Raw genomic sequence first — 27,073 nt, 5'->3', positions numbered from 1 at the left:
TGGGGTTGTATATTGTGTCTGGGGCTCCCAATGCAGCCTCCTCTACATTGGTGAGACCCATCATAAATCGGGGGACCGCTTCATCGAGCACCTCTGCTCGATCCGCCGAAAGTGGAACTTCCTGATGGCCGAATTTTTTAATTCCCATTCCCGTTCTGACATGTTGGTCCATGGCCTCCTCTTGTGCCATGATGAAACCACCTTCTGGGTGGAGGAGGAACACCTTATATTCCGTCTGGGTAGCCTCCAACCTGATGGCATGATTATCAATTTCTCCTTCCACTAAAAAAAAATTCATTCCCCTACCCTCTCCTTCTATTCCCCATTCTGGCCTCTTACCTCTCCTCACCTGCCTATCTCTTTCCCCGGATCCCCTCCTCCTTCCCTTTCTCCTGTGGCTCACTCTCCTCTCCTATCAGCTTCCTTCCTCTCCAGCCCTTTACCTTTCCCACCTACCTGGCTTCACTTATGACCTTCCAGTTATCCTCCTTCCCCTCCCCCCACCTTTTTATTCTGGCATCTTCCCCCTTACTTTCCAGTGCTGATGAAGGGTCTCAGCCTGAAATGTTGACTGTTCATTCACTTTCCTAGGTGCTGACTGACCTGCTGAGTTCCTCCAGCATTTTGTGTGTGTCACCTATCACCTGCCATCTTGTATTTCTCTCCTTCCACCCACCTGCTTATTCTGGCTTCTGATGTGAGGCGAGTGCCGGAGCCTGGGACAGCCATTGAAGAGTTGGAGTTCACGCTCGTCAAAGTGGAGACGGAGAAACGGAATTCCGAGCTGAAACTGCGGTCATGTACTGATGATTTAATCCAGAGAGACAAAACAATGACCAACCTTCGAAAGGATCAGCAGAAACTCAAGAAATCAGTCCAGAATAGATTGGAAGAAATTGGTGGTGTAATTGCGCCCCAGATGGAGATGGACATGAAGCATGGGTCAGATCTGCTGAGACTGGGGCAAGAGTTGGAGGAATCAGAGAAGAAGCTGACGTCTCGACTGCAGGAGGCAGAAGTGACTGCAGAGACAGCCCAGGCTAAGTGCTTCATTTTGGAGAAAATCAAACAGCAGCTACTGATTGAGGAAATGAGGAAGAATACAGATTTGAAGGATGATGTGCTGGATGTATGGTACGTGCTGCCTTTCGCTAACTTCCCCTTGATAGAGGAAGAGACTTTTGGCCCTTCCCCCACTGAGTCAGGTGTAGTAGGGAGGGCTAGCTGTGGGCAGCCTGGGTCACAGCAGGACCCGGAAGGAAAAGAAGTGGGGCCCTGGACACGGGACAGGGGGCTCCGAGTTGCAGTGGGGGCATGAGTGAGAGATTGAGAGAGGAGTTGGCAAGCAGACCTGAGGTATCCCCAGTAGTGTCCGAGCCTTCAGTGTTTAGGTGAGGGGGTACAGAGGTCTCAGAGGATTAGGAAACTCCCAGAAAGGGTTAGCCTATGTAGCGCCCGTGGAACAGGGCGCAACGTCTACTGTGTGGGGAGCCATGTGACTGTTTGTACCTGGATGGGGTTTTTGTGTCTGCAGGAAGGGTGGGCGTGTTATTTAGAAGTCATGAGGACATGACTCTATTTGGTGGGGGGAGAGCGTAAGGGGTCCCTTCTTTTATGTTACTGCGTAGGTTAATCAAAATGTCTTCTTTGTTTCTTTTTAAATCTTTTTATTAATTTTCCAAAATTATAAACCGAGTAACAATATTGACATAGAGAGATTGGAATAATCTTATTGTTGATAAGCAAGTACAAAAAAGATTTCAAATAATACAAGTATAATAGACTTCCAAACTCCAAACTCTCATAGAGAAAAAAGAAATAAAAAGAAATATCTTTAGACATATGGGCCCTATGCGCTACTTTAAATTGTATTAGTGTATGTTTAGCACATATAGAGGAAGAACTAACTAGTTGAAAAATTTTATCCCATTTCTCTATAGGTAGGCAAAGTTGAAGTTCCCTTTCCCATTCATTTTTAATTTTATCAGATACACCTGGCTGTAACTTCATAATTATATCATAAATAGATGCTATTAATCCCTTCTGAAAGGGATTTAAACCTAAAATTTTATCGATGATATCAGTAGGGTATGAGGTTGGGAAGGTAGGCAGCATGGTATTTTAAATGTTCTTATTTGTAAATATCTAAAAAAAATGGGATCTGGGCAAATCAAATTTATTAGGTAACTGTTCAAAAGACATGAAACAGTTATCCAGAAATAAGTCACGAGAACATGTTATACCCTTCATTTTCCATATCAAAAAGGCTTGATCCATAACTGAGGGTTGAAAAAATATTAGATATAATAGGGCTTGATAATATAACTTTGTTCAAACCAAAAAATTTATAAAATTGAAACCATATTCATAATGTATGTTTAATTATTGGATTAACCATTTGTTTATTCAATTTAGATAATACAGAAGGATGTGAAGTTCCTAAAATGGAAGCCAAAGAGAACCCTTGTACAAAGTAGCCTTTAAGGTTTTCCCAATGTGGACTTGGAATTATATTCCAATCTTATGTCCAAAATATTAAATATTGAATATTAATTCCCCAATAATAGAATCTTAGATTAGGCAGTGCTAAACCACCATTTTTCTTGGACTTCTGTAAATATTTTTTACTTAACCTGGGATTTTTGTTCTGCCATATATAAGAGGAAATTTTAGAATCGATAGTATCAAAAAAAATTTAGGAATAAAAATTGGTATCACTTGAAATAGATATAAAAATTCAGGTAAAATAATTATGTTAATAGCATTAATTCGGCCAATCAGCGATAGAGACAATGGGGACCACTTAGTAATCAGTTGTTGAACCTGACTAATTAACGGTAAAAGGTTGAACTTGAATAAATCCTCATGTCTCTTAGTAATTTTAACTTCCAAATAAGTAAAATAGTCAGTAATCACTCTGAATGGAGAACATCTATAAATGGGAGGCTTCTTTGTTATGTTATAATTAAAATGGCTTTTCTGAAATAACTGTGATGTAAGGAGTTCTCTCTCTCTCTCTCTCTCTATCTGCTTGTTTGGATTATATTATTGATAAGAGAGGGAATGAACCAATTGGGATAGACGTTATTCTTCCTTGTGTGTCTGTAAGCTATTGTGTTGCGTGGGCTTTGGGCGAGAAGGCACAATGGGGAAGAGAGAGTAGATGTGATTCTGTAAGCTTTCCGATGGGACGGACCCCGAGTGGGAGTCCGAGGCCCAGGGTCTCCGGCGAGCAGAGGAGATGAAGACAGCCTCATGTGGAGCGTCTGGTCGACCACCGTGGTAGGTCCCAGGCGGCGGGTCGAGGTGGTCGGAGGAGATCGAATGGTGGAAAGAGGACCCCGTTACTTGAGCTCCAACTGTTGTGCACAAAGTGGTTGAACTCTGATAAGTTTGGCGCCTTTTACTTTCCTTTTATATTTTATCTCTATTAATTACATAGTTTCAGTAATATCTATAAATTGTAATCATTTAATTGTATCTGGTGTACTGTCTGTTATTTGGGCGGGGTAGGGTACATCACACAGCATCCACACAAACTAATTACCCAGTTTGGCGGGGCCGACGGCTGTTCCCCCCTAGATGAAAGCGAACTGATCGAGCCTGAGGCTTACTAGGGGGCTACACGAGCATGGTGAAAGGCTTCACCAGGACATTGCGGTCATGGATAAAAGATACCAGGGCAACTGGAATCCATCAATGCTGGCGAATTATTGTTGGACACTTACGCAAGAAGCCTCAGACACTGAGTACAAATGAAAATCATTAAAAAAATATTTTTAACTTAGTTGAACTATTGCAAAGCATTAGCACCATTATGCAATTAAACACATTATATTCAATAGAAGTTAATTTGTTGTTTCTCCAAACTCCTACGTGATACAAGTAGTCTGAAATTATATTTGTGTTCATCTTCAAGCAGTCTATCATAAACAAAATAAAATTCTGAGGAAGCAACAATTTTGAAAAAGATTTGTTGTTCAGTGTAATTGGATCATTTTTCTCAATAAATAAATGAACAAGTATAATGTTGTTTTTGTGTTATTTATTTAATTGGGTTCCCTTTATCTAGTTTTACGACTTACATGAAGACTTGATCACATTTCAGGTCATATTTATGCAGAAATCGAGAAAATTTTACAGGCTTCACAAATTTTCTAGCACCACTGTAGATAGGGCAAATGCAGGCAGGCTTTTTTCACTGAGGTCGGATGAGACCAGAAGGACATAGGTTAAGGGTGAAAGATGAAATATTTAAGGGGAACCTGAGGGGGAGCTTCTTAGCTCGGAGGGTGGTGCAAGAATGGAATGAGATGCCAGTAGAAGTGGTGGATGTGGGTTTGATTAAAGCATTTAGGAGAAGTTTTGATAAATACATGGATGGGAAGAGCATGATGGGCTTTGGTCCGGATGCAGGTCAATGGGAATAGGCAGAGTCACAGTTGGGCACAGACCACGTAAGCCTAAGGGCCTGTTTCTCTGCTGTGGTGCTCCATAAATCCTATGACTCTATGGTACTGGAAGTACTAATATTGACAATAACATTGAACAAAGCAGTAGACATTGTCCAAGGCCTTTAGTGCAATATATAATGCAGAGGTATGCAAGCTAAAAAGATTCCAAGTTTCATTTGGCATATTGGCTCATCTCAGTTCAGCCAGCAGTAGAACGCTCTAATTCTGATCAGGGAGAGGAGCAGATGAATGAAGTAGTAACTTGTTAATAGAAACATAGAAAATAGGTGCAGGAGTAGGCCATTTGGCCCTTCGAGCCTGCACCGCCATTCAGTATGATCATCACAGATCATCCAACTCAGAACCCTGTACCTGCTTTCTCTCCATACCCCCTGATCCCTTTAGTCACAAGGGCCATATCTAACTCCCTCTTAAATATAGCCAATGAACTGGCCTCAACTGTTTCCTGTGGCAGAGAATTCCACAGATTCACCACTCTCTGTGTGAAGAAGTTTTTCCTCATCTCGGTCCTAAAAGGCTTCCCCTTTATCCTTAAACTGTGACCCCTCTTTCTGGACTTCCCCAACATCGGGAACAATCTTCCTGCATCTAGCCTGTCCAATCCCTTTAGGATTTTATACGTTTCAATAAGATCCCCCCTCAATCTTCTAAATTCCAGAGAGTATAAGCCTAGCCGATCCAGTCTTTCATCATATGAAAGTCCTGCCATCCAAGGAATCAATCTGGTGAACCTTCTTTGTACTCCCTCTATGGCAAGAGTGTCTTTCCTCAGATTAGGGGACCAAAGCTGCACACAATACTCCAGGTATGGTCTCACCAAGGCCTTGTACAACTGCAGTAGTACCTCCCTGCTCCTGTACTCAAATCCTCTTGCTATGAATGCCAATATGCCATTTGCCTTTTTCACCGCCTGCTGTACCTGCATACCCACTTTCAATGACTGGTGTATAATGACACCCAGGTCTCGTTGCACCTCTCCTTTCCCTAATTGGCCACCATTCAGATAATAATCTTTTTTCCTGTTCTTGCCACCAAAGTGGATAACCTCACATTTATCCACATTAAATTGCATCTGCCATGAATTTGCTCACTCACCTAACTTATCCAAGTCACCCTGCATCCTCTTAGCATCCTCCTCACAGCTAACACTGCCGCCCAGCTTCGTGTCATCCGCAAACTTGGAGATGCTGCATTTAATTCCCTCATCTAAATCATTAATATATATTGTAAACAACTGGGGTCCCAGCACTGAGCCTTGCGGTACCCCACTAGTCATTGCCTGCCATTCTGAAAAGGTCCCGTTTATTCCCACTCTTTGCTTCCTGTCTGTCAACCAATTCTCTATCCACACCAATACCTTACCCCCAATACCGTGTGCTTTATGTTTGCACACTAATCTCCTGTGTGGGACCTTATCAAAAGCCTTTTGAAAATCCAAATATACCACATCCACTGGTTCTCCCCTATCCACTCTACTAGTTACATCCTCAAAAAATTCTATAAGATTCGTCAGACATGATTTTCCTTTCACAAATCCATGCTGACTTTGTCCGATCATTTCACCGCTTTCCAAATGTGCTGTTATCACATCTTTGATAACTGACTCTAGCATTTTCCCCACCACCGATGTCAGGCTAACCGGTCTATAATTCCCCAGTTTCTCTCTCCCTCCTTTTTTAAAAAGCGAGGTTACATTAGCCACGCTCCAATCCTCAGGAACCAGTCCAGAATCTAAAGAGTTTTGAAAAATTATCACTAATGCATCCACTGTTTCTTGGGCTACTTCCTTAAGCACTCTGGGATGCAGACCATCAGGCCCTGGGGATTTATCTGCCTTTAATCCCTTCAATTTACCTAACACCACTTCCCTGTTAACATGTATTTCCCTCAGTTCCTCCATCTCACTAGACCCTCGGTCCCCTACTATTCCCAGAAGATTATTTATGTCCTCCTTAGTGAAGACAGAACCGAAGTGGTTATTCAATTGGTCTGCCATATCCTTGTTCCCCATGAGCAATTCACCTGTTTCTGTCTGTGAGGGACCTACATTTGTCCTAACCAATCTTTTTCTTTTCACATATCTATAAAAGCTTTTATAGTTCCCTGCCAGCTTTCTCTCATAATCTTTTTTCCCTTTCCTAATTAAACCCTTTGTCCTCCTCTGCTGGACTCTGAATTTCTCCCAGTCCTCAGGTGTGCTGCTTTTTCTGGCTAATTTGTATGTTTCTTCTTTGGAATTGATACTATCCCTAATTTCCCTTGTCAGCCACGGGTGCACTACCTTCCTTGATTTATTCTTTTGCCAAACTGGGTGAACAATTGTTGCAGTTCATCCATGCAATCTTTAAATGCTTGCCATTGCATATCCACTGTCAACCCTTTATGTATCATTTGCCAGTCTATCTTAGATAATTCACATCTCATACCTTCAAGGTTACCCTTCTTTAAGTTCAGAACCTTTGTTTCTGAATTAACTATATCACTCTCCATCTTAATGAAGAATTCCACCATATTATGGTCACTCTTACCCAAGGGGCCTCGCACGACAAGATTGCTAACTAACCCTTCCTCATTGCTCAATACCCAGTCTAGAATGGCCTGCTCTCTAGTTGGTTCCTGGACATGTTGGTTCAGAAAACCATCCCTGGTGTTATTGGACCAGGACTGGGCTCTGCTGTGAATGCATTTAACAAACAGGCAGGTATATGAATGAAGATGGGCTGGTGGGAAGCAGGATCCACAGCTGCTAGCAGTGGTAGACTGTCCACCTGATTTGTGGGGAAAAAAATCAGTTTAATGGGGTGAAAAGAGTTATCATCACAAATAATATATTCTGTAATAAAACAGGTGTTGAGTGTTTCCAGTCTGTCAGGCAGCATTGTGGGGAGAGAAATGGTCAACGATTTGCTCTCAAAACATTACCTGTTTTTCTCTCTCTACAAAGGCTATCTGACCTGCTGAGTGTTTCCACCTCTGTTTTGTTTTGGATTTCCAGCATCTGTAATTTATTGATTCTGTAATTAAACTTAAGCCTTCAGCTCTAAGAGGTAAGATTTACGGCATTTTGACGTAAAATCAACACAGATGGATAAAACTAACCAGGACTTCTGTTCTCAAATGTTCTTGCCAAATCTGTTGGAATTTATAAGTTCTCTCAATCAGATTTCTGACACTGAATCTATTTTTCTTCACATTTTTCTTTTTACAACCTGACTTACGGAACCAAAGCTATACATAGATGCTGACAATTCTGTAATGGAAACCTGCTTTTTTAATTGCTTTAAGCAGTTATTAAGACATTTTGGTGAAGAATACAGAAGTTGCTTTGTTCTATTTACTGAATTTTGTTGTGAAGAGGCTGTTTGAATATGTAGATGGCTAACAGTTGTGTTTATAAAATTTTACGTACAACTGTCTGGCTGCACAGCAGTCTAATTGCATTGTAGCTCAAACACATTAGTCACCAGCAACAACGTAATTGCATTGTTAATATTTCCTATGAAGACAACTAGGGAAAAGTTTTTCATCCATTTAGTCAAATTCCAGACAGCTCCTTAACATAAATGAACACAGTTTTACGATGTATTTTCAAAAATACAGCCACAGTGGAAATACCCCAAATGACAAACCAGCTCCTTTAAATCAATAATTTCTCATTAAAATTTTTCTTGTTAGCAATAAGTAGCTATGTAATTTGGGCATTTTTGTAAATGAGACAAGAGCTTCCTACTGCGCAGCTCAGAGTAAATTAAAACAGCAACACCACTGTGAGGTAAAGAGAACCGGAACACAAAATAATCAAGCCATCTTATTCCAAACAAGCATTTCCCTTCACAGAACATTTCACAGTCAATCAAAATACTCATGAAAAGCACCGTCAAAATCAAGGAAGATTGACAAGATCTAGACCTCTGTGGCATAACATTTGTCTACTGAAATACTTGAAGTTCATTGGTAACTTCTCAAAGGACAACACTAGAACATTTTCCAGTCACACTGCAGGAATAAAACCTTCCATGTTGTTTCCATCAAGTACCTGATGGGTAAATTTAAAAGTACCTGATGCTAACACTCCTATTGTTCCATTATCTCAATGATCACCTTTACAGCCGCACCTTTAGGCCACCAATCTAACAGTTGTATCTCATATAAGGCCAGAAAAGGCTTAAAATACCCAGTAAGTGGCCACATCTGTAGGAAGAGAAAGCAGGGCCAACTGAACTTCCTCTAATTGGTTCTGTTACTCTTTCCAGAAATGCAGTCTGACCTTTTGAGTATTTCCAGCAATTTCCGGTTTTATTTTGGATTCCCCTCATGAGCAGTTTTACTTTCATCTGTTCCTCTTTCTGAAGTGAGTCTGTTACTTTGCCACAGTCAGACAGACAGTGTTGTCACATTGTGAGGCACGGTTTTTGGAGGGTGGGATTGGTGGGGCTGAACAGGAAGTTTTGTCTGTGCGGTATTTTTACAAGTACATGCTGTAAAAAGGTTTGTATGAAAAGGTGTTGCTTTCCACAGGTGTGGAAAGATTGACTGTTTTAGTTGAAGTAGTCTGGTTGCTCGAGTCGAGTGTAATGTTCTCCTAAGAGGTTGCCTATTGATAGGTCTTCAGGTGGCTGTGGAGGCCTAACGAGGATCCACATAAGTGGAGAACACCTATGTTTGACTTTAACGTGGGGAAACGGATGCACAGGCAGCCACCGCATGGTTCTTGACAGATCAGGGTCAGTGTTCAGTGGCATGGAATGCAAGACGTCTGGGGACCCTCCACGGCCATTGTGAGGTGTCATCAACTTCTGCCAGCTCCACCGTTGAGGTCTTGGATGGATCGCTCTTGGTTTGGAACCTGCCCCTTGACCTTACCACCATGGGTGACCCTACCAGGAGCTAAGAACCACATGGTTAAACTCCAGCTGCCGTTGCTCTTGGGATCTCATGAACCTCTGCCAGGACAAGGTGATGATCCTCAGAGAAGCTGTTACAGTACTCTTCGATGATGGGATTGTTGAAGAGGTGGGAGTAGAAATTCACTTCACTGAGTTATGCAATAACAACTGGGTGTTGGAATGACTGAAATACTCTTGTGTGGAAAATGGCCCAGATGCATAAAGAAGGAAATGGGCTAAGCACGCTTGGACAAAAGCTGAAAGAGAGTTGGTTTTCAGACAAGATAAAATCTAGCAGTAGACCCAGAATTCCACATGCCATTTTCTCCCTGACATCTGTTGAGATCGATAAACCAGCTGGTTTCCTGTAGGGAAGGAGGTATTTGCAGGCAGCAAACAGGATGGGACTCCTTTGGACAGGGAGAGAGGAAGACCAAAGAAGGTAAAGGATCAGACCTGGCGGAAGATCAGTTTGGTGTTCCGAGAGAGTCACTCCCCTGCCTATGGGTAGTAATGTGTAACACTTACTACAGGATTCACTTTGGCTGCCACATTAAGTAAGCATTTCAAACTATTGCCAAAACATTATTTTGCCAAACCCATCTCTCCAAGCAGGTAAGTTGGACAGCCTACCCTTCACCGTGAGTTATGGTGTTTTGCCCAGAGAGGCTGATGTGGATAAAATGACTCATGATCTTCTGATAGAGAGTAAATGAATTATCACACAATGTGATGCTGCAAGATTAACTGATTGGACGGAAAGCAGACTGGAATCCCTGTCTCCTGTTCCCAAATGATGTTGAACTCAGGCAGGTAGGTAGCTAGGATACGAAGGCTTTCTATGGAGCACCTGGATGTTGCTGACCGAATTTTTCGTGGTTCACAAGTCAGTGATGTGGAACGGGCTCTAATAATACATTGTGCCTAGTTAACTGTTTTATGGCCGCCCTCAATTTGTCTAATGAAATGTTTTACCTTCATTTCCCAGCCACTCTGCTCCACAGTTCTCAGACTAGGAAGCTTCAACTCGCTGAATCCATATTACAGTCTCACTCTTCTAAACTGTGCCCACCTCTCTGCAAGTAGATTTCTTTTGAAACCATTGATCATTTCCAATGCAAAAATCTCCCTTTCAGTGTTTTTTTTTAAACTCCAAGGCATACAACCCCAGTTTATCTAGCCTTACTTTATGACTAAATACCCTTATCCCTCAAAACCATTCTGTTAAATCCCCAAGGGAAAATAAATTTGTGCAGTTCAACGCCAGGTCCAGGGTCATCGAACTTGGTTGTTGTCACAAGGTCTAAGGTCACTAGAGGACTGGAATCATTCAGACAAGCTACAGCTGTCAGCACCAAGGTGCAAAAACTTCATATTCCACACATGCTCTCAGAGCTACTGTTCCTGCCAAGCCATACAGTATAGTATAAGGCAATTTTCATTATTTGGAGTTCACAACTCAAGCATTATTAGGACTGGCCTGACAAAGATTGGACATTGACCTTAAATTTGATGCCTTACCTGCACTGAAGGTCAATACTGTTCAAACATAAATTTTACAGCTGGCAGAAAAAGAATTAGCTTTCTTCTCTCCACATAGTTAAAACAATGGTAAAACTGACAAAATGGAGAACATTCTGCTCATAAGAAAACGCATTAAAATATAATTAAGGTTTAGTGAAATTGTCAGGTTCCACACTTCATTATGTTTTTCATTTAAATGATTAAATAGCATTTACTAAACCTCTGCTGTCAGAATCTTATTAAAAATGAATGAGTACGATCAAATATGTGTTACATAGCCACCAAGAAACATTTTTTGCTATATTACAATCTCAGTCCCCACGGTCAGCTGGCTAATGACCCCAATACGCTACTTCTTAATAAAATTGTTTGCAATAGTTCAGTCTGAGCTGCATGAGGTCTCTCATTTCCAAGTTGTAACTCATCACTGCCGCTGCTTCACCACGGGCAGTGCCCTGCTTACTTTGTTTTGTATTTCATCAGATAAGTTATACCCGTAGATATTTCCAGACTGAACAGACTGCTGCCTACCACAGTCTTTAACTGCTGATCAATCTCAACTGCAGAGAGGCAAGTTCCTATATTAACTGTGAAGTTCTCTCCTTCAGTCACCTTGCAATTCATGCACAGCTTGTTTTGCATTGGCACATATTTCAGAAGTTAACAGCTAATGAAGGGAAACCACAAATCAGAAAGCAAACAGGGTCAACAGGAACATTAAAAGTAGATCATTCAAGGACATTCAGTCCAATAGTAGACATTCAGGTGAACCAGACTTTCGATTTTAATAAAACCTCAGTCATAAATGTGAATGTCTCACGATATAAATCATTTTTCTATCGCACCATTATGAATGAACTTCAATTGCCTCCTTGTGGCTCAGGATTGGTAAACCATAAATGCATTTTGTTGGCTTTTCCTTAAGCCTTATTGTCATTGGTTCCAATAAAAACTATGGTTTTAGAAACATATAAATTTGCTGAAATAACACAGGGACGATAATATTGATTTTCAGATTTGTCAGATGTATCAGCAGTAAACAATGTATTTTGGTAGTATATAAGGAGAGTCTTGAACTAAAACTGCTTGCTCCAACCCCAGTGGAAATATGGAGCAAACTCCAGGAGAGAAGCGTTGGCTTACCTTGGTGCTTTGAAAGCAAATTGAATGAGAGATATTTATCAATATGCTTGAAGAACATCCATTACTTCCCACAGTTCCTGTTGATCCCCAATGTAGCACATCAGCAGATGGTGTAGGAGGGAAGGTTGTGTGATTCAATGCAATGACTGATGGACTGAATAGAGCAAAATTGATTGATTAGTGCACTTTGACACAAATCTTCTCTGCAACTATTTTACATCACACAATGCTGGTATTGTTTGGATGTGCTTTTTTCAAAGTTCAAAGTTAATTTATTATCAAAGTAGATTTATGTCACCATATACATCCCTGAGATGTGTTTTCTTGCAGGCATACTCAATAAACCATAAAGGAATCAATGCAGGGCCACACCAACCAGTATGCAAAAGAACACAAACTGTGCAACTACAAAAAGGAAGAAATAATAATAAATAAGCAACAAATAGCAAGAATATGAGATGAAGAATCCTTGAAAGTGAGTGCAAAGTTTGTGGAAATATTTCAATGATGGGCCAACTGAAGTTGAGTGAAGTTATCCCCTTTGGTTCAAGACCCTGTTGGTTCAGGGGTCATAACTTCCTAAACCTGGTGGTCTGAGTAGTGTGTCATGGCTGCCAAATCATTGTCAGGTGTGCTTACTGCAGCAAAATCAAGCTTAGTGATCTGTCAGAGGACTGGAGGCATAACAATCTTAGGAATGAGGAATTAAGTTCTTGTGAAAGATTAGTGAACAAATCTTACGAGGAAAGGTTTAGTGAGCTAGGAGCTCTTTGGAATGAAGGAGGATAAGAGGCAACTTTATAGAGGTGTACAAGATGACAAGAGGCATAGATTGAGTGGACTGTCGGCACCTTTTCTCTAGTGTGCCAATGACTGATACGAGAGGACATATTTTTGAGGCCATTGGAAGAAGGTGTGTCTATGTTTTTCTACATAGAGAGTGGTAAGTGCATGGAACACACTTCTGGGCACGGTGGTGGAGGCAGATACATTAGGGATATTTAAGAGATTCTTGGATAGGCACATGGTGAAAGAAAAATGGAGGGCTATGTGGAAGGGAAGGATTAGATTGATCTTGGAGAAGGTTAAAATTCTGCATGACATTGTGGGCCAAAGGACCGGTTCTTTTTCTAAGTATATCACAAACCATTATATAATTTAGGATCCCCAGTTAAATTGTTAAAAATACTAATGGCTACATTTCTATAATGTTTTCTTAACCTTGATACTACTGGGTATTCAGTTTCAGAAATTTATGCTTGAGTTAAGTATTGGTGAGAACAGTTTCCTTTGATTGGTAACAATTCAAGACTGTAGAAATCTGCTTTTTCATCTTGCCTCATTTATTTTGCTAGTATTGATCTGCAATTGGGATTGGCTAGAAAATTGTAACCATTAAGATACTGAAACCTGCAACAAATTGGATTATACCTGGCATTATAACCCTTTAACCCAAATGAGATCCGTAATCCAATTAAAATGTCCACTAAACAGAATCCAGATAAAATTCTTACTAAAAGAAATCTGGACTCATCACAATTCAAATCCTTAAAAGAAGTTTTTAATCAACCCTGAGAACACCGTATTATGTGAGTTATCAGTTTCAACTGATTCATACCTAATGATGTTCATTGACCAGCACTGTTTCTTCAGCTTACATTTTATGAATAATCTTAAAGTACAGATAAATCAGTGGAAATGGAGAATCACAATGAACGGAGTGGAAGTAGTTTTCTTTCAAAAGCTATTGCACTGATTCTAACCTGGATTTGTGTCAAGTTTAGGAATTCCAGCTCAATAAAAAAACTTAAAAGGTTGAAAGGAACTTGAAGGCACAGCTGCATGGCTGCCATAATTTAATTTCCTAAGGGAACCCTACCATACAAAATACTCAAAATCAGAGCTATTTTCAGTTTGCTGATTTAGAAAAGAATCGGAATCAGATTTATTGTCACTGACATTAATCACGAAATGTATTGTTTAGTGATTGTAGGACAGTGCAAGCATAAATTTAGATTATTTAGATTATGAAGACACGCAGTCCTCTTTTATTGTCATTTAGTAATGCATGCATTAAGAAATGATACAATATTTCCTCTGGTGTGATATCACAGAACACAGGACAGGCCAAGACTGAAAAAACTAACAAAACCACATAATTATAACATATAGTTACAACAGTGCAACAATACCATAACTTGATGAAGAACAGTCCATGGCACAGTAAAAAGTTCAAAGTCTCTCAAGTGTCCCACATCTCACGCAGACAGGAGAAGGAAGAAAAACTCTCCCTGCCATGCCCAACCACAATCCGTCTCTGAGTCGTCCGAAAACTTCGAGCCTCCGAATCAGCTCTCCGACACCGACTACTGAGTGCCATCTCTGTCCGAACGATTCGACCTCAATCTCGGTCGCCAGCAGCAGGCAAAGCCGGGAATTTTGAGGCCTTCCCTCCGGAAGATTCCCGACCGCGCAGTAACGACAGCAGTGAATGAGTGTTTCAGGACTGTAAGTAGTGCAAAAAGATCTGATAACTTCTATTAAATTACAAAATAACCAATGCAAAAATATCCACACCAAAACTCATTTTTGTAATTTCATGCGTCTACTATACTCTTAATAGTCTGAACATTCCCCTCAAAACCTTGTTTCATTTTCTGTGTTTCGGAGACTTGAACTTCCTTGGGATGTTTGTGTTTTAGGCATCTGTTAGTCTCATGAGACCATGGATTTGCACCCTGGAAGGTTTCCAGGGCGCAGGCCTGGGCAAGGTTGTAAGAAAGACAAGCAGTTGCCCATGCTGCAAGTCTCCCCTCTCCACACCAACGATGTTGTCCAAGGGAAGGGCATTAGGACCCATACAGCCTGGCACCAGTGTTGTCACAGAGCAATGTGTGGTTAAGTGCCGTGCTCAAGGACACACAGGCTGCCTCAGCCAAGGCTCAAACTTGCAACCTTCAAATCACTAGACAAATGCCTTAACCACTTGGCTACACGCCAACACGATGTATGTGTAGTAACATGAGAAACCTTGCAATGGAAAGCTCTATTAGTCTACAAAATTTTAAAAATTAACCCTTTGCTTTCAAAAGAGGTCCCACTCATTCTCATATATGAAGTCAATTTTGTTGATGCCAACTTTTCATCATAAGTGTGTGTTTTTTAAAAAAATTTGGAACAGTTTTGTGGTTTCTTCTAACCTGTGCACCAAAGTGTTAGAAAATATGTATGAAGGACACCTGCGTACGGTCAAGATGAAGAGTCTCGCCTGGAGCTAAGTGTGGTGGCCGGGAATAGATAAACTGATTGAAGATTTGGCCAAAAGCTGTTTGGGATGCCAAGAAGTTCAAAGTGCACCCCTACGGGCACCATTACACCCATGGGACCGGACATCAACACAGACGTCATCAGAGTACATGTTGACTTTGCTGGGCCATTCATAGACTTTGTGTTTCTGATTGCTCTGGATGCTCATTCAAAGTGAATGAAGGTTAGAGCAATGAAGTCTAACTCAGCAAAGACTGTCTCCGCTCTGAGGACCACCTTCACCAGAAGTAGCTTACCAGGACAAATTGTGAGTGACAACGGTCCAAGATACACGTCAGAAGAATTCTAACTGTTTATGAATAAAAATGGCATCAGACATTTCAAGTCAGCTCCTCACCACCCAGCAATGAATGGGTTAGCTGAAAGATTCATTCAAACCTTCAAGAAGGACATTAAAGTGATGGACAAGGAGGACATTTCTGTATAGAGCAAAGTGGACAGTTTCTTTTTGGTGTACTGGAACTCTGTTCATGCGACAACAAACCAAACACCTGCAATGCTGTTCATGAACAGGACTCTGAGATCTCACATAGACCTCCTGAAACCAGATCAGTACAGAATAAACAGTTCAACTAGTTGCCAAGTGAAGCAGCAAGGAGCTTCAGGATTGGACAGGAAATTCTACCACGTGATTACTGAGAAGACAAGTGGCCACCCAATAGGATAGCTACAAGAACTGGACCATTGTTGTACACCGTGGATGTTGGAGATCAGACATGGAGTCATCATGTGGACAAGATGCTGGATGCTCAACTGAACAGCACACCTGAGTCAATTTCAATCAACAAGATAGACACCTTACAGTCACCAGACTTACCTCTCAGTGATGATGTCACTGACAGCAACATGACGCCAAGAACGTTGACTTAGACAAGACACCTGCCAAACCTGATGCCACTCCACGGATCCAGAGGCTGAAAGAAACAGAGCACCACCCTAAAGACTGAACCTTTAGAACTGTGAAGTTAGTTATGGACTGTTATTGTGAAAACATGTTTATTTGAATATAGTTTTTGAAAATGAAATTGAATGTTTTGTATATATACTGTTTTATGCTGCATTAATCTAAAGGGAGAATGAAGTGTAATGCATGGATCTATTTCTTTTAGAGCAATGATGTATTGATGTTATCTGTGCATGCACTGTTGTCTATACATGTGCATTGTTCTGTCTCTCTCTCTCACTGCAAAGTGAATACACCGGTTAAAGTCATGTCCCGTGAGTGTGCTTTTATTTAATTTATATGCAGTTGTGCACAGACACAACACAAACCTCTTTGTGGTGATCAGCTTTACAATTTGCCCCAAGATTACCATGATCATTTTATTCTGTCTTCCATGTTCATGCACTTCTCTCAAGTGCTGAATTGCTCAGTCTCCGTTACCATCTCTAGTGCTCCCTTGCCATTTCTGTAATTTTTGCAGTCTTTGGTGCCCTAATGCTTCCATCTACTTTGATGACCATAGTTGACCTTTTGAGTAAATCCAAAGAAGTCAGGGGAGGGGTTTTAAATGTGAAAACTCGGAACAGTGATTAATAGACAGGCACCTGGACTCGAGAAATCATTGAGGCATGCCTTTGTTGAACAAATATTGTACTGCACTCTAGCTTTTACTTGAATGACCTACGGGAGGTATAAATGCAAAGTTGGAATTGCTACTTGGGCCTAATGGCTGTACATCGTTGAGTCAAACATGACCTGCTAGTCTGTTAACTTTCATTGTCCTTTACTAAGTTGGAAGAGTGGATTAAGCTGTTTATGGGAATGCCGTGACAGCTGTTTGAAAGTTCAAGTTTACAACTGTGGACCAAATAAAAGTCACTCAGTCCACATTTGGTCTTCCGTACAGTGTCTTAGGCACATGTAAAAAAAAAATCTGTAAAGCCAAGATGCTTTCAAAAATAATGAAAAGTTTTGAAATGTCAAAAAATTTACTATGAAGAAGAGTAAGCAGTAAAAATATAAGTTAAATCAATATTTGGTGTGGCCACCTTTAAAACTGCATCAATTATCTTAGGTACGCACACTGTTAATGCAGTTTTTAAGAAAATCAGCTGGTAGGCTGTTCCAAGCATCTTGGAGAACCTGCCACAGTTCATTCAACAGATTTTGTTTGTCTCGCTTGCTTCTGTCTCTTCAGGTAATCCCAGACAGCCTCAATGATGTCGAGCTTAGGGCTCTGTCATAGTCATACTTTATTGATCCTGGGGGAAATTGGTTTTCCTTACAGTTGCACCATAAATAATAAATAGTAATAGAACCATAAATAGTTAAATAGTAATATGTAAATTATCCCAGGAAATAAGTCCAGGACCAGCCTATTGGCTCAGGGTGTCTGACCCTCCAAGGGAGGAGTTGTAAAGTTTGATGGCCACAGGCAGGAATGACTTCCTATGACGCCCTGTGTTGCATCGCGGTGGAACCCATATAATCTGTTGCAGAACTTAGGTTTTTTTATTCACTGAAGATAGTTCTTTATCACCTTGGCTGTGTGTCTGGGGTCATCGTTCTGCTGCAGAATGAAGTTGGGACCAATCAGACGCCTCCCTGATAGTACTGCATAATGGACGAGAATCTGCCTGTACATCTCAGTATTGAGGATTTCATTAATTCTGACCAGACCACCACCTCCATTTGTGGAAATGCAGCCACGAACCTTCAGGGAATCTGCACCATGCTTTACTGTTGGCAGCAGACACTCATCGCATCTAACGTTCTCCAGCTCTTCTATGAGGAAACTGCCTCCTGTTTGATCCAAAAATTTCAAATTTTGACTCATCAGTCCAGAGCACTTGCTGTCATTTTGTCTTTGTGTGTAGGTGACCCTCTTGGTTTTGTTTCCACTTTAGAGGAATGGCTTTTTGGCAGCAACTCTTCCATAAAGACCACTTCTGACAAGACGTCTCCAGACTGTAGAGGGGTGTATTTGTGTTCCAGTGGTTTCCGTGCGTTCAGAGCTGATAGCAGTGCTGGACTTTTGCTTTAGAAAGGATATCAGTTTGATGTATCTCTCATCTGCTGCACTCTGTTTCCATGGCTAACCACGGCATTTCTAATTCTCAACCTTGTCCAGTATTGTGTGCAGTTTTGGTCCCCTAATCTGAGGAAAGACATCCTTGCCTTAGAGGGAGTACAAAGAAGGTTCACCAGATTGATTCCTGGGATGGCAGGACTTTCATATGATGAAAGACTGGATGAACTAGGCTTAATCTCATTGGAATTTAGAAGATTGAGGGGGGATCTGATTGAAACGTATAAAATCCTAAAGGGATTGGACAGGCTAGATGCAGGAAGATTGTTCCCGATGTTGGGGAAGTCCAGAACGAGGGGTCACAGTTTGAGGATAAAGGGGAAGCCTTTTAGGATCGAGATTAGGAAAAACTTCTTCACACAGAGAGTGGTGAATCTGTGGAATTCTCTGCCACAGGAAACAGTTGAGGCCAGTTCATTGGCTATATGTAAGAGGGAGTTAGATGTGGCCCTTGTGGCTAAAGGGATCAGGGGGTATGGAGGGAAGGCTGGTGCAGGGTTCTGAGTTGGATGATCAGCCATGATCATACCGAATGGCGGTGCAGGCTCGAAGGGCCGAATGACCTACTCCTGCACCTATTTTCTATGTTTCTATGTTTCTTCATGCTTCTTCTGAAGAGCTTTCACAGCACATCTGGAATCTCCCGTCACTGCAAAATTTCTGCTTGGGAGAGAATTTGCTGAAGCAGGATGACCACCTATTCACCCATTTCTGTTTCAGTTAATCAGTTTAGTTCATTCAACTCATTATATCATTGAGTACAGGAAACACACATAAAAGTTGCTGGTGAACGCAGCACACCAGGCAGCATCTCTAGGAAGAGGTGCAGTTGACGTTTCAGGCCGAGACCCTTCGTCAGGACTGGTTTCGGCCTGAAACGTTGACTGCACCTCTTCCTAGAGATGCTGCTTGGCCTGCTGAGTTCACCAGCAACTTTTACGTGTGTTGCTTGAATTTCCACCATCTGCAGAATTCCTGTTGATTGAGTACAGGAGATGGGATGTTATGTTTTAGTTGTATATGATATTGGTGAAGCCCAAATTGGAGTATTGTGTGCAGTTTTGGTCACCTGCACACAGGAAAGATTGAATAGGTTAGGACTTTATTCCTTGGATCTTAGGAGATTGAGAGGAGATTGGTTAGAGATATTAAAATTATAAGGGGTAAATGCAATTATAGGGTAAATGCAAGCAGGTTTTTTCCACTGAGGTTGTGTGGGACTACAGCAAGAGGTCATGGGTTAAGGGTGAAAGGTGAAAAGTTTAAGGGGAATATGAGGGGTAACTTCTTCACTCAGAGGGCCATGAGAGTGTTGAATGAGCAGCCAGTGCAAGTGGTGCATGCAAACTCGATTTCAACATTCAAGAGAGGTTTGGATGGGTACACGGATAGTAGGGGTATGGAGGGCTAAGCTCCCTGTGCAGGTCGATGGGAGTAGGCAGTTTAAATTGTTCGGCACAGATAAGATGGGCCAATTGGCCTGTTTCTGGGCTGTATTTTTCTATGACTCTCTCATCAGCACCTGTTTGTTACCTTTGTTTAATCATGCACTGAGCTAAATACCTTCAAATTTTTATTTGAAAAGTGGTCTATTACTTAATATGGTTGGTTGAAATGGCTCCATTTATTATCAGAGAATGTATACACTGTACAACCTGAAATACTTAGTCTTCACAGGCATTCATGATAATGATTAGAACCCCAAAAGAATGAATGACAGAAAAGTGTTAGAACCCCAAAGTTCCCTCTCCCCCAACCTCAAGCGGAAGCAAAGCATGAACCTCCCCTCCCCCCGCCCCCGGACACATCCAATCCTGAGATATCAGGCAAGATCATTTGGTTTATTGATTACAGGATGTCTCTCTGGTGCTTCCCGCTCCCTCCTCTCTCCCTTCCTCTTTTCCTAACCATGATTCCCCTCTTCCCAACCATAATTCCCCTCTTCCCAATCTTAGTCCACAATAGAGACCCATATGAGAATCAGGTTTATCATCACTCGCTTGCCATGATTTTTTTTGTGTGGCAGCAGTACAGTACAATACGTAAAATGATTACAGTACTGTGCAAAAGTCTTTGGCACTCTAACTATATATATTACTAAGACTTTTGCACAGTACTGTGTGCTTACAAGAAGACACATCATCGGCTGTGTGTAATGTGTATACATTATAGAAAATTGAAATAAGCATTGTTGAATTCAGAAAGAGTGGTATTCTGTGCAATAGGAACAAAGGAGATAATTGCTGGATTATGTACAGAAGAGTGCCGTGAGCGGCAAATGGTATTACTGCTGATTAAGGGGTGTCTTGGGAACCCTTTAGACAATGAAATATTTTGTTGAACAGTCCTGTTGATTGTGGGAATGGTGCTGAAGTGGGGACAATGAGGTGACAGCCTGAAAAATGATGACTGATGTTTGATGGTGGAGTCAAGGTCAACACAAATGAGGTACTATCAGAAAATTACATCTGTGCATCCTGTTCCATTTCACAGTCCCTAACCACTGTCATCTGAAAATTAATTATGGGCATTGGGTATACTTAATTCTATACAGGTTGATAGGTTCTGAATTAGTAAGGAAGTCAAAAGTTATAGTGAGAAAGCAGGAGAATGGGGTTGAAAGGGATAATAAATCAGCAATGATGGAGTAGTAGAGCAGACTCAATGGGCCAAATGGTCTAATTCTGTTCCCATGTCTCATGGTCTAAATTTTTCCTCAATGTGGCTGAAGTATGGGCCTAGATATAGTGAGTAAAATCTTATTTACAAATTTTCTAAAAATCAGTTCTACTATAAACTTGTCCATCGTTTACCAATGCTGCATCACCAGCTCTGTATACCAGTGATCAATTTACAAAAGGTAGATTCCATTGTACAAAAGGACAGGATAGGACGGACGGGGTAAAATTACCAGCCATTGGGAGAAGCACAGGGGAATGGGAATAATTGATTGCTCTTTCAGAGATTATAGGGATATGATGATCCAAATGGCCTCTATGTGTGCCGCCTCCATTGGGTTCTATGAGCAAACAACTTAAAAAGGAGGCTCAAAGTGAATTTGTAGGTCCCAAGGTAATTCTTTGCTAGCTCTTAACCTCACTTCAGTTAACAACTAGGCATGGCTTTGACTTCCATGTGCAGTTTAGGGACATAATCAATTCTGGTTTGTACTCAAGGTGTGATCCATGATCATTCAGCTGGGAAAGGACTGAACTGCTGGGATGACATTCAATTGATGTTCAAATGCGCACAATAAAAGAGTGCATCTGAACACCAAGTCTCAGAAAAATATTGTTGCAAGTTCCTGGAGAAACAGCAATGCAGAGAACGACATCCCAACCTTTATTTGTGCCAAATGCCTGGACATGACCTTTTTCCACAAAATATATGTTCTTGAGCTATGGTCATCATTCTAAATGCCCCAAAGGAGCATAAAAGAAATGTCTAAATTCAAACAACATGTAAAATAGGACCTTATCAGATTTGGGTATTTCTCAGTATAACATTAAAGAGAAATTCCTAAAATAGTAATCGCTAAAATTATTTCCATGCATTCAGTACGGTAATTAACCACCTTACCTAAAAACATCTGTTTTTAAGTAAGTTAAATTGCCCACAGGATTTATTTCATCTGTACAATTTGCTGAGAAACATGTAATACTTCAAAACAAAAAGGTATAACCTTTCTTTTCCTCTAGGATATTAAATTTCTTCAGTAAAATAGCTCCTGACACGTACAATATTAGGCCCAGTGGACCTGTTGACAGTTAAAACACCTACTTTGACTTGGCACTTTAGCATATTGAGCATACTACATGAAGCGTGACGCCAGTAATTCACACATAGCAGTCCCATGGGAGGCCAGCTCAGACCACACTCAATTTAAGACTGAAGGCATCATACAGCTCTAAGAATACTTTTTGGGTGGTTGATACATTTGTTACCAGGAAAGTAACTAATAGCATTTCGCCTCAGAAATTAAGAAGTAACAGACACCATTGTTGGCCAGCTGATCTCACAGCCATAGTTACACAATATGCACAAGTACACTATCATTTTGTGCACTTTGTTAAAATAAAAAACATTGTGCAAGAAATTTTTGAAACATTATCTACATTGTTGTTGTGTGTAATATAGATGAAAATACTGAGCACCAGCTCAGCTTTAAATGGAAGTGGAGCTTTTACCTTGCTCAGCTGAGCAGAGTGGGGCCCGTTGTAAAATAATGACTTATAAGTCTGTGACCGCAAATATTTAAATAGAACACTTCATGCACAACCATTTCACAAGCTCTTTACAATCTTAGATTTGCTCAACTATTGTTAGTGCCACCTTGTTAATAATAATAACAATAATAGTATTTTATTGATCCCGAGTGGGAAATTCCTTCGTTACAGCAGCAACATTTAAAAACACACTTTGCGGTGTGGAGATTTAAGAAGGATGAATAATAGAAAAAGATACCAACATATTGATGCAGCTACAAAGAAGGCATGACAGTGGCTATATTTCATTTGGAGTTTGAGGAGATTTGGTAGACACTTGCATATTTCTACATATGTATTTTGGAGAGCATTCTCACTGGCTGCATCACCATCTGGTACTCGGGGATGTGGGGTGGTGCTACTGCACAGGATTGAAATAAGCTGCACAGAGTTGTAAACTTAGTCAGTTCCATCGGCACTAGCCTCTGTAGTTTGCAAGACACCTTCAAGGAGCATAGCCTCAAAGAGTTGGCATTCATCATTAAGGGCCCGCAGCACCGAAGGAGGTACAGAAGCTTGAAGAGACACACTCAGCGATTCAGGATCAGCTTCTTCCCCTTCACCATCCACTTTCTGAAAGGACATTGAACCCAGGAAACCTACCTCACTACTTTTTTATTTTTTTGCCGAGATGCAACACAGAGTGTCGTAGGAAGTCATTCCTGCCTGTGGCCATCAAACTTTACAACTCCTCCCTTGGAGGGTCAGACACTCTGAGCCAATAGGCTGGTCCTGGACTTATTTCATAATTTACTGGAATAATTTACATATTACTATTTAACTATTTATGGTTCTATTACTATTTATTATTTATGGTGCAACTGTAACGAAAACCAATTTCCCCCGGGGTCAATAAAGTATGACTATGACTAAATATGCATATACTTACAGTCCTGATGAAGGGTCTCGGCCTGAAACATTGACTGTTTACTCTTTTCCATAGTTCCTCCAGCATTTTATGCGTGCGGCTATACTTACTGTAATTCATGTTTTCACGTTATTACGTACAGTATTGCATTTTACTGCTGCTGCAAAGACAACAAATTTCACGACATATGCCGGTGAAATTAAACCTGATTCTGATTCTGAAGGAATCACCTTCCAGGATAGCATGAAACACGTCAGAATCATCCCAGTGAAGGTTATTTATCCAACCCAGATACATTACTGTTGTGAAATGGAAATTGCCTTTGCTCCCCATTGTGAGCAAAAATAAAGAAAGTACATGCTTCACACAAACTTGAACTTGAAGTGAAAACTGTTTAGATTAAGTCATAAGTGGAAGATGAATCGTTAAAACCGACATGATTAGAAGAATTACAACAGCACAGTATGCTTTATACAATGAAGTGTATCACAGGGGTACATAATAGATCCCCACATAACTGAAGATAATAGTAATACTGATGACAGTAATTTTACTTGGCTCAGTATGACATGTTGAGCACATTTTCTTAAAATACATGACCTGATTGCATGTGATTATTAGATATCTGTACTGGAAAGCAATTATATTGCATTTCAAGCCCAGGTTAATTTCACTAAGCACATTCACTTTCAGTTATTAAATTCTTCAAATCTGGAGATTAAAGATGTCATTGAATTCCTGAATTAGTTGCAGTGAAAGTTAAAATTGATTTGGCCCAAAAGGAAACGTATTAAACTTTGTCAGATGTAAGGAAAATAGAACAATGTAGCAAAATGTAATTCCAGATAATAAAGTCTATTTAGTGTACATTTGCTCCTATAATTGGCAGCTGCAAAGGATTCTCATATCATTTTGGGGGAAAAAATTACAATTGAGACAATGACAAAATAACTCTCCCAGTGACCTTACACTTTCCTCATGAAAATATCAAAATGTGCAATGGTTATTTCTTTCTTACTGGTTTTAACTCACTTTCTATAAAATGCCCTGACGGATTTAAATACAGTCTCTAGAGCAGGGATGCCCAAACTGTGGTTCTCGGACCTCCTGGATAATGGTGAGGTCCATGGCGTAACTAAAGGTTGGGAAACCCTGCTCTAGAGAGTCAGACTTTATTGGAGATATTTTGAAAAAGAACTTAAAATTGTGGGAAAGATCCTTCAAATGCTGGAAATACACCACTGCTCACAGTTGTAAAGAACATTGGAGCATACTTCTGTGATAAAAAGATACACACTAAAATTAATAAAGGCAGGGTGGTAGATGTTGCTCATATGGACTCCAGTAAGATCCAAGGTGCTGTGATCAGCTGGTCAGAAGTTTAAGGCATTTGGATCCAAGCCATACTGGCTAATTGGATTCAAAATTGGCTTGGTGATAGGAAGCAGAGAGAAGTGATGAAAGAATGTTTTTTTCTGATTAGAGTCTGTGACTAGTAGTATACCACAGGATTTAGTGCTGAGACACCTTTCTATTCGTATATATAAATGACTTGAATGTGGATATGTTTGTAGATAACACAGAGATTGCTTATGTGGATTGTGAGGAATGGTGCTTAAGGCTATAGCAGGTTGCAGATCAGATGGAAAGATCGGAGGAGCATTGGCAGATGAAATTCAATCCGAGCAAATGCATGGTGGAACATTTTTGTAAATAAGACAGAAGTAATGCATAAAGAGTAAATTGTAGTCTTAAGAGACACTTGGGCAGACAATTAAATAAGCAAGGCTTAGAAGAATGCAAACTTAACTTGGGCAAATTGGATTGGTATTGAGAGACATAAAGGTTGGCATGGACAGATGGCTAAAAGGTATATAACTATCATTTGACATGCCAACATTTCTTCCTTGTTACAGTAAATGGCTGGGTTACTGTCAATTTTTAAAGTGTAACCTTGCCTTGCCTTCATTGGTCAGGGCATTGGTACGAGAGTAAGGAAGTCATGTTACAGATATATCAAACCTCGTAATGGCCGCACTTGGGAGTATTATGTGCAGTTTTGGTCACCCCATTACAGGAAGGACCCCATTACAGGAAGGATGCAGAGGCTTTGGAAAGGGTGTAGTCAAGGTTCACCAGGATGATCCCTGGATTAGATGGTATAAAGCTACAATAAGAGGTGGATAAACTTGAATTGCTTTCTCTAAAGCATTGGAGACTGAAGGGAGATCTAATGCAACACTCACAGAATGCTGGAGGTCAGGCAACATCTATGGAAAAGAGTAAACAGTCAACATTTCTGACAGAGACCCTTCTTCAGGACTGAGAAGGAAGGGGGAAGATGCCAGAATAAAAAGGTAGGGGTAGAGGAAAGAGGCTAGCTGGAAGGTGATAGGTGAAGCCAGGTAGTTGGGAAAGGTCAAGAGCTGGAGAAGAAAAAATCTAACAAGAGAAGAGAGTGGACCACAGAAGAAAGGGAAGGAGGAGGGGACCCATAAGGAAATAATAGGCAGGTGAGAAGAAGCGAAAGATCAGAGTGGGGAATAGAAGAGAGGGGAGGGGAGAGAATTTGTTCATCGGAAGGAGAAATCAATATTCATGCTATCAGCTGGGAGATCTTACAGAAGTTTATAAATTTATGAGATCCATAGATAGGGTAGACTAGGGGTTCTCATCCTGGGGTCAAACTCTTTGATTAATGGTAGGAATCCATGGCATAAAAAAGGTTGGGAATCCCTGGAGTAGACAGAAACTTTCTCCCAGGTTTGAACATCAAATATTGAAGGGCCTGAATTTAAAGTGAGGGGGGATGTTTAAAGGGGAAAAGTTTTGAGATGATGTGCAGGACATGATTTTTTGTTTACATAGAGTGATAGGTGCTTGGAACGGGCTTCCAGGGGTAGTGGTAAAAGCAGACAGATAATGTCATTTAAGAGGGTGTTAGATAGACACCAAGACATGCAGAGAATGGAAAGATATGGAGCACATTCAGCCAGGAAATATTTTACTTCCTATCTACATAACAGCTACACTGCTAATTTAAAATACAAATACTTTCAAAAATTGTTTCAGTTTAAATTTCTGGTATTATTTTACTTCATGAGGAGAAACTAATATAAATTCATTCATCATAAATTTTCAATACCAGCAAAGACCAATTCCCCTTTCTGCTCACTCTCCCTTACAGTTGGGCTGCTCTCTTAAAGGGTTAAAACAGAAAATAAAAACTAATGAAGGTTCAGGCACAGTAATTGAATTACAAATAATAATTTGCACACTACTTGACCCCTGGAGATTCATCCAAAGCATGTTTGTTTCATAATTAATAAATAAAATTAAACTATTATTATATTATGCCTAAGTAACAATTTAATTTTAGCATCATGACATCAGATTCAGAATGAATCTGCATAACTATAAACACAGCAGGTATCTGTTCATTTTCACCCTTGGACAAGAACAAATGTAAAACATCACAGCCTTTGACACTGCAATCTTTTGTATTTTGTTGAATTTATAGTCAAGTCAATCACTAAGCAGAAAACAAAGCTCT

At 40.5% G+C, this 27,073-nt stretch overlaps 1 protein-coding gene across 1 annotated transcript in view; it reads left to right on the top strand.

The window, feature by feature from the left end:
- The window catches only part of cpped1 (calcineurin-like phosphoesterase domain containing 1), a 302,901-nt gene that overhangs the window by 260,716 nt on the left and 15,112 nt on the right, over positions 1–27,073 (top strand). The gene's annotated exons all lie outside the window — the stretch shown is intronic.

The sequence above is a fragment of the Mobula birostris genome, chromosome 9, assembly GCF_030028105.1.
Source record: "Mobula birostris isolate sMobBir1 chromosome 9, sMobBir1.hap1, whole genome shotgun sequence".
NCBI classification, from domain to species: domain Eukaryota; kingdom Metazoa; phylum Chordata; class Chondrichthyes; order Myliobatiformes; family Myliobatidae; genus Mobula; species Mobula birostris.
Note: the sequence above shows the minus strand (reverse complement) of the source record. Positions and strands in the feature narration are given on the sequence as shown.